Raw genomic sequence first — 8394 nt, forward strand, 5'->3', positions numbered from 1 at the left:
ATCCAGCTCCAACCGTGACGAACAGAGGCTAGGACAATCATTCATTACCATCCTGGCTAATAGCCATTTATGGACTCACACACCAGGAATTTAGACAGTTCTTTAAACACTGTTATAGTCTTAGCCTTCACAACCTCCTCAGGTAAGAGTTCACAAGTTGACTGTGCCTGTGCGTAAGAAGCTTCCTTTATATTTGTTTAAACCTGCTGCCTATTAATTTCATTTGGTGATCCCTAGTTCTTGTATATGGGAATAGTAAATAACTTTCCTTTACCTCACTTTCCAACATCACTCATCTGATTTATATACTTCTGTCATATCCCCCTTAGTCTCCTCTTTTCCAACTGAAGAGTCTAGCCTCTTTAATCTTTCCTCATATGGGACCCTCCTCAAAACCCGTAACCTAATTTAGTTAGCCCTTCTGACCTTTTCTAGTGCTAGACATATCTTGAGTAGAACCACACTGACACAGTATTTTCGATATGTGGGCGTACAAGGATATTATATAAGCGGCAATAATACTCACATCTTATCTTATCTTTATCCTTTAAATGATTCCTAACTCCTGTTTGCTTTTTTGACTGCTCTGCACACTGCGTGGACATCTTCAGAGAACTATCCATGAAGACTCCAAGCCTTTTCTGACTCATTATGGCTAAATTACCCCCATCATATGTATGTACCAATTGGGGGTTATTTTTTCCAATGTGCATTACTTTACATTTATCACATAAATTCCATTTGCCATTTTGTTGCCCAATCACTTAGTTTGAGAATCTTTTTGAAGTTCTTCACAATCTGCTTTGGTCTTAACTATCTGAGTAGTTTAGTATCATAATGAAAACTTGCCACCTCACCGTTTACCCTTCTCCAGATCATTTGATAAATGAATAGGAATTGATCGGGAACCGAGGACTGACCCTTGGGGGACACCATATCCCCCTCCATATACAGAATTTACCATTAATTCTACCCTTATGTTCCCTGTCTTTAACACAGTTCTTCAAGTCATGAAAGGACCTCCCTTTATTCCCATGAGAGCTTAATTACTTACTAAGAGCCTGTGAGGGACCTTGTCAAAGCTTTCTGGAAATCAAGTACACTATGTCCCACTAGATCCCCTGTCCACATGTTTGTTGACCCCTTCCAAGAACTCTAATAGATTAGTAAGACACAATTTCCCTTTACAGAAACCATGTTGACTATTGCTGCACAGTTTTGTTTTTCTATGTGTCCGACAATTTATTCTAACATATGTTTCAACTAATTGCTCGGTACCGACGTTAACTTACCGGTCTGTCAATTGCCAGATCAGCCTAGCCCTTTTAGAATACTTGGCGTTACCATATGCTAAACTCCAGTCATTGTAACCGAAGCAGTTTAAAGGACAGGTTACACAACACTTATAATAGTTCCGCAACTCACATTGAATTCTTTCAGAACTCTGGGTCAATGCCATTGGGTCTCGGACTTCTTAACTTTGAGTTATCAATATTTCAAAACCCCTCTTAGTACACTTCAATCTTGGACAGTTCTTTCAGATTTGGCACCTACAAAAGCCAGCCTCAGGTGGAAATCTTCCCTAACATGCCAGCTCCGTGAAGACGAAGCAAAGAATCCATTAGTTTCTCTGGCAATCGATTGTTAAGTGTCTTTAGCGCTCCTTTGCTATTTATCGATGTCTCAGAGGGCCCCACTGTTATGCTTGAGCAGGGCATTACCTGACTTCTGACCGTGTGACTAAAAAACATTTTTGTTATTACACAGGAGAGAGATCACTTGATCATTGCCTGTTAGATTCACTCCCTCTGGGGCACCTGGCATTGGCCACTGTCGGTAGACAGATCCTGGGCTAGATGGACCTTTGGTCTGACCCGGTACGGCCGTTCTTATGTACTAGCAGAGCTGTGGGGGAGCCCAGAGCTAAGCTAGCAGGGGGCTCCCCAGGTTGGTTCCCAGAATGAGGCAGGAGCCAAGGACAAGCATGGCAGGGATGTCAGTCCCCTGAGTGAGGCAGGGACTGGGGACAAGGGCACAGTGAGGCAGAAGTGGGGTGTCAGTCCCCAGAGCAAGGCAGGGGCTAGAGACAAAAGCACACTGGGGGGGATGGGGAGTCAGTCTTCGAGCAAGGCAGGGTCCGGGGGCAAGAGCACAGTGGGGTGGGTGTGTGGACAGGATCCTCCTGGGTGCAGCACAGAGCCGGTACCTACATCTCTCTGCCGGAGCCAGGTCCTTGGGAGCCAGTTCTCTCTCTCTCCAGCTGAGCTGCAGTCCTCCAGGCAGCAGTAGCTGCTCTTCCCACCCTCCTGGCGGGGAAGCTGATTGTGCTTACTCCTCTAACTGGACTTTTAGTGTATTGCCAGGTCCACTTTTCGACTGGAGTTTCTGGTTGAAAAACTGGACACCTGACAACAGGGGCACCGGAAGACGGGCCCCATCATTTTTAAAAGTGGGAGGGCTATGCTTTCCTACGTTTTTCCTGCCATAAGGAGCAAGGGCAGGGCCTTGGGGAGAAGAGGCCAAGCATGGGTGAGGCTTCAGGGAGGAGCAGGGCCACCATCTGGGTGCTGGTGTGGGCCCCTTCTGAGTGTGGACCCAGCACCACAGCACCATTGTAAACCTGGTACTGTTTCTATTAATTCTGATACTTCTGAAAGTAACATGCGCCCCCCACCCAAAAAAAAAAAAAAAAAGCATACAGCAAACTCCTTACAGAGACAGTAAGGTAGGGAAGAGAGAGAGCGAGAGCATAGAATTAAATGAACAAAAAATGGCCAGTTTATTTACTGGGACAGTAATACATTACACTGTAATTTTAATGGGAACATAATTATATGTATATTGGCTTCTTTTAATTGATTTCTTCAGCACTGGATTGTTTTTCTCAACCATTTGACTGCATGGTCATACTACACATGTACAAGCACATACTTTATGAATCCCTCACAAGGCATTCACCTAGGATTATCTATAGGTATAAGAAACATGGCAGGAAAGGGTTAACATGGGGATTATGTTAACTTGAAATACAAATGATGCATTTTTGGAACCAAGAATTATTCACCATTTTTTTGCTTTTAAACAAAAGGTAGCAACAAGAAGAGTTTCTCATGTTCAATATTTTAGTCAATGAGCACATATACTTTTGTATTCTTCACCATCCAGAAACACTCCATCATTTAAGCCCAGGAAGGCATTACAACATAATTTCAATTCAACATAGGAGTAGCCAAGTCATAACAGCAGAACATACAGTTTACAAATTTGTGTTTGTCACAAACATCACCAATGTTAAAACTATTTGGAAATTGACAGGGCAATTGGTATGGTTTGTTAGATACAGATCATCATGCAAATGGAAATGTTCAGTAGATTATAAAAGTCAGATTTTTTTGTTTTTTACATTTTTTTCCCCAAAGGATCAAGTTAATTAACCCTTTAACAGTCAAACCATAGGGCTTGAAATAAGTAGGGCAATAAGTAATGAGATGCACTTAATTTACCCACTGGCATGGTGCACAAAGCCATCCCTGTGAATAATAAACAAATAAATAATAATAATTAATAACAATAATAGTAACCATTTTAAAAGCTAGAGTTTTCTTATTTCTTCACAGCTGATTAAATGAACCAGCTAGCAAACCAGTTCATTTGGGTCAGCCTCTTTTGTTCATTAATCTCCAGCACACCTTTTAAATCAAACACAAGTTTTAATAAAAAAAACCATACAATAATCTCCATTGTTTCTATTACAGCATAATAATGATGAGCAGAACAAACACCTCCATATAAAGACAGTATGAAACCCAAGGCCCCATAATCCAGAGTCTGACAACAAATGAACTACATTTATAGAATATGGGAATTTTCCTTTATTTCATGTCAGTTTGTCACTTTGTTGACTTTAGATTTAACAGAGGGGAATTTTCAAGAACTCCACAGGAAAAAGATTAAAATGCAAGAAGGATTTAAACCATGCTTATGATGTAAGGTACAGACTATGCAACATCCGTCTTGCATTTCTGACACAGGGAGTAAGGGAATCATACAAGAAAAAAGAATTCTCTAGCTTCATCACCACACTTATGGAAAAGGCTACATGATTTAAAGAATCTCATGCACAAACTTTATATTGCATATGTAGGTGTATTTGTGCCTTAAGGCTAAAGGCAATTAGTTGTTTTTTTGTGTATTTCTTTTTCACAGAATATTTAAAAATTAAAAAAAACCAACACCATCAATGGTAAAAAAAAGTTCTGAATACTGTATGTCTCCTTAAGACATACTGCATGTACAGCAGGAGAAAAACTGAAGTAAATTGATGGCTATCATTTTTAAAGAGGTAAATAAAGCAATGATCATGCTTCAAATGTAAAACATCTATGCCTGTCATTTTCAAATAAAGACTTCTTCAAGACAGAAAGAAACAAATTTACTGCAACTCCAACAGATGTACATCTATCACTTGAGAAAGAGAACAGACCTCTGAAGAGCTTGTGTAATCTATAACCTCCTTATGCACTCAGTCCATTTCTACTGAAGTTGATGGCAAAATTCCTCCAGTGATGCCAGGTGAAGTTCTAAAGTAGCTAGCATAATATGGGCCCAGTTCTGCTTGCATTGCATCTAGTGTAAGCAGGATTGCTCCCCATGTAACTAGCTGCTTTACGTAAACACTGACACTAATATGATTTCAGGTTAGCAACCTTCATTGGTGATGTCTTTATCATCTTTTAAAACATCCTTCTCCTTTTGCTTACAGATATATATGGCAAATGGTTAAAACCACTCCAAATTTTTATATAGGAAAAAAACTGAAGCATAATCTTGGCATTAAAACTCTCCACCTTATCTTCATAATAAACCGTTTTAGTCTACTAATCCTACTGTATAGCTATAATTACATTAATTCTACTTGGGTTGAATAAGCATGGAGATGCCAACCTGTCAGAGATCAGTTAAAAAGGATCTGCCTGCTGCCTCTGTCTAGAAGGTAAAGACCCTTACATGATCTGAGATGGGAAATGATCTATATTTTCTCTTTCTATAAAAGTCTCAAGGTTACCTTCTGATGCTGAGAGAACATATATTGTTCCCCACTCGCCTGTTTTACAATTTTCTATTAATTCACGTTCTTCTCACCTTATATTTGAATTTGATTTACACTGTTTATTTTGTTTTCCTTCCACAAATTTCCAGTAACTGGCTGTTCAGTCATGGATCATTTGTTCTATCAGGAAACACCTCTCCCAAGGTCAGAAAAAAGGACAAAACCGTCATGCATTTATAGGCTACCTGACAACCAGAGACTCCAAGGCCTTCTTTATGAACAATAGCTGCATTTCAAATATGAAAGTCTGGACAAGCTTTTGAAAGGCATTTCTTTGCTGTGGAGGATACACATCAGCATTTCCAAGTATACCTAGCCTCTAAGAATATATGTATTCTTTTTTTCCCCTTCATTTTAAAATCAGGATAGATGGCAATGTGTTAGGAATGATTTTTAAAAATGGCTACATACAACAATTTGCCAACATTAAAAAAAAGTTGGATTTTTTGTGTTCAGAAACAATTCCTACCAGACATTTGGTAAAACTTTACATCACTAATTACCATCTAACCAAGAAGGCTTTATGTTTTCTGAAGTTTAAGATACCTTTTTCCCCCAGTGAACTGACAAAAGAGGCAAGACTGCTCTGGGGCCTACAAAGCTTTATTTCTTACAATGCAATAACCACAGTCATTTTTACATTTAAGTTGGGTTCTTTCCTAGATCTCTTAAATTTCAAGCATGTATTCTTGCTTTATTATATTAAAAAAATTATAAATTGATTAGGAATTAAAACATCACAGGAGAATCAAAACTTTAAAAAAAAAACTACTTATTTCTGTAAAACATGACCAAAATTTCTAATCCATGGAACACTCTTCTATAACTCTTGATCCAAACAGGCATACCATTACAGTTTTTCAGAGTTGCTAATTTTACTTTGCAAATCACAATTAAAAATGAATATATTATTAAATGAATATTTCAAAACAAGTATTTTCTCCACAGATTCATATCTATATAAAAAGAAACTAAACCATATAGGATTTTTTAGAATTTTTTCTTAAACTAGGGGGAAGAAATGTTCTTTGTAGTTTCAACAGATGTCTGGTTTGGATATGAAAACAGGAGATAATATTCTAAATACAGTTTACAGCAACTGTATACAATGTGGCAATGCTAATTCTTTTCTCACTTAACTGATATGCAGTAGCTATCTTTGTTGGACACAGATGCTACCACTGAGGAATAATAATACACTGATGTAACATCGTCAGGTATTCCGAGGTGCTTTTTAAAGGCAACATTTGCCCAGACAAAACAGTTCTTTTAATAAAAATCTACATAGCAGCTAATCTTAGTGCCAAACAGCATGATAATACTAAACAAGTTTTATCAGACTTTTCTGTTAGAAGAGTAGGTTATGTATGGCACTAAATAGTTATGTGAATGCAGTACAAGAAGTGAACATCTTGGAAACGTATATAGAAACAGTGCAAAGAGTTGTTAGGTTGGTATGATCAGACTTTTACATGAATTTGTTTCTGTTTTTCTGCACCTCTGATTCTACACGTTTTGTTATATTAGCTCAATGGCTCTGACAAGGTTATATAGTGTACATTGTTGATTACATTAGAATACTTCTATTTACAGCACCTTCATTACTGGTACTATGGTAATGATTGTTAGGCACACTGATTGGCCACTGATTTTTTTCCTCCACTTATATACTGTACGTTATTACATTTGGTAAGCACTGTTAGTATTGGAGGACTGTGTTCATTTCCTCAAATTCAGTTATATTGAATTATTCCAACTATATCTGCAACAATTTTTCTTTTTTAATTGCTGCAAATCGTAAGCTGTATTTGTATTTCCATCTTGTGGATCATATTAACCCCACAGAGAAGGAACAGACAGAAACATGGAAATATCAACGCCTGTCTTCTTTAAATAAATTAAGGCCACTGACCAAGAGCAAGGAGTATGCTAATTAGCAACTGACTGGGCAGTACTTGTATTTTTCCATCTTGATGATCAGATAAGAAGCCCAAAGGTGCTAAGACACCACAGCTTATTTAGCTACTCGCCTTGCTGTCAGATTCTGTGCAAAATAAATTCAGCTATCCTTCATTTTGCTGTGAAAATCCACTACTCTGCAACACAGCTTTATCCAGCCTTTAGAGGAGAGATTCTTTAACTAGGAACACTGTGCACCATAGGTCACCTGAGTATTTGTCATAAACTGACAATGAACTAAGGTTCTGTATTTGTTAATATTTGGCAAGGGAAAAAATGCACTACAGTAAAATCCTGCTAATTTCAATCCAAACCATTAACCCTACATGCATGAGGTATTTCACCATAGAAATCTCATGCTAAATGTATATAATCTCACCATTCTTACTCTTTATCCTTTCACTGGTAAGGCCTCAAACAAGTACCCTTAATTTGGGAGCAGGAACAAAACCAGAAGATTTTAATTAACACGCAACATTTTACTTCAGGTTGTTTTAGTTTTCTTTCTCAGATACCAAACAGAACCCTCCCCACACCCCCCAGAAAAAGCACCAATTCATCTACTTTTCTGAAATGCAAAAATATACTTAAAATGTAAGCAAATAACTGAATGAAAAGAAAAGCATCATTCTTTAATCTCCTTCTTAGGTTTAATAATTAGCTTCCAGTGAAGACCGAGAACAAAACCAGCAACTAGTGTAATAGAAATTAGAAAACACGTGCATAAACAATATTAGTGCAGCAGCAAAATACAAAGTCACTGTTAACATTCCAATTCACCCCATTTTCAATGTTTTTGTGCAATAAAAAAAAGAGGCCATACTCTGTGGCCAAGATAACAATCATCATATTTTTTAAAATATCAACTCAATCATTCTTAACTTAAGCTATTTCTGGTTGTCTTTTAAAAATAAAGTGAATTAAATACAACTCTCACGAAAAAGAGAAACAAAACAAAACAAAATCCAAAAACTAGGACCACATTTTATCAACACAAAATTATGGTGCAAATAAAATATAAATATCACACTCTTAATGACAGAAAAGAAAATCTGAACTGGTTGGTATGGCTGAACGTAGAGGATGTGAAAATAGGATTTTGTAACATATTTTTTTAAAATATTGGCTTAAGTCTCTCAATATTTCAGAGGTAAAGCCAAGCAGCTGGGAGGAACATTTTCTCACTTTGTTAAATTTCACTAAACTTCAGGTGTGATAGCAAAGTTTGAATATAATTAGAGGAACCATAAAAAGTCTTCTTGTCAGGCAGGGCTCTGTGCTTTGTGTTCTTCTTCTCAACCAACACTTGGTTGCCAAAACATTGG

Source organism: Chelonoidis abingdonii, chromosome 1 (assembly GCF_003597395.2).
Source record: "Chelonoidis abingdonii isolate Lonesome George chromosome 1, CheloAbing_2.0, whole genome shotgun sequence".
Lineage (NCBI taxonomy): Eukaryota > Metazoa > Chordata > Testudines > Testudinidae > Chelonoidis > Chelonoidis abingdonii.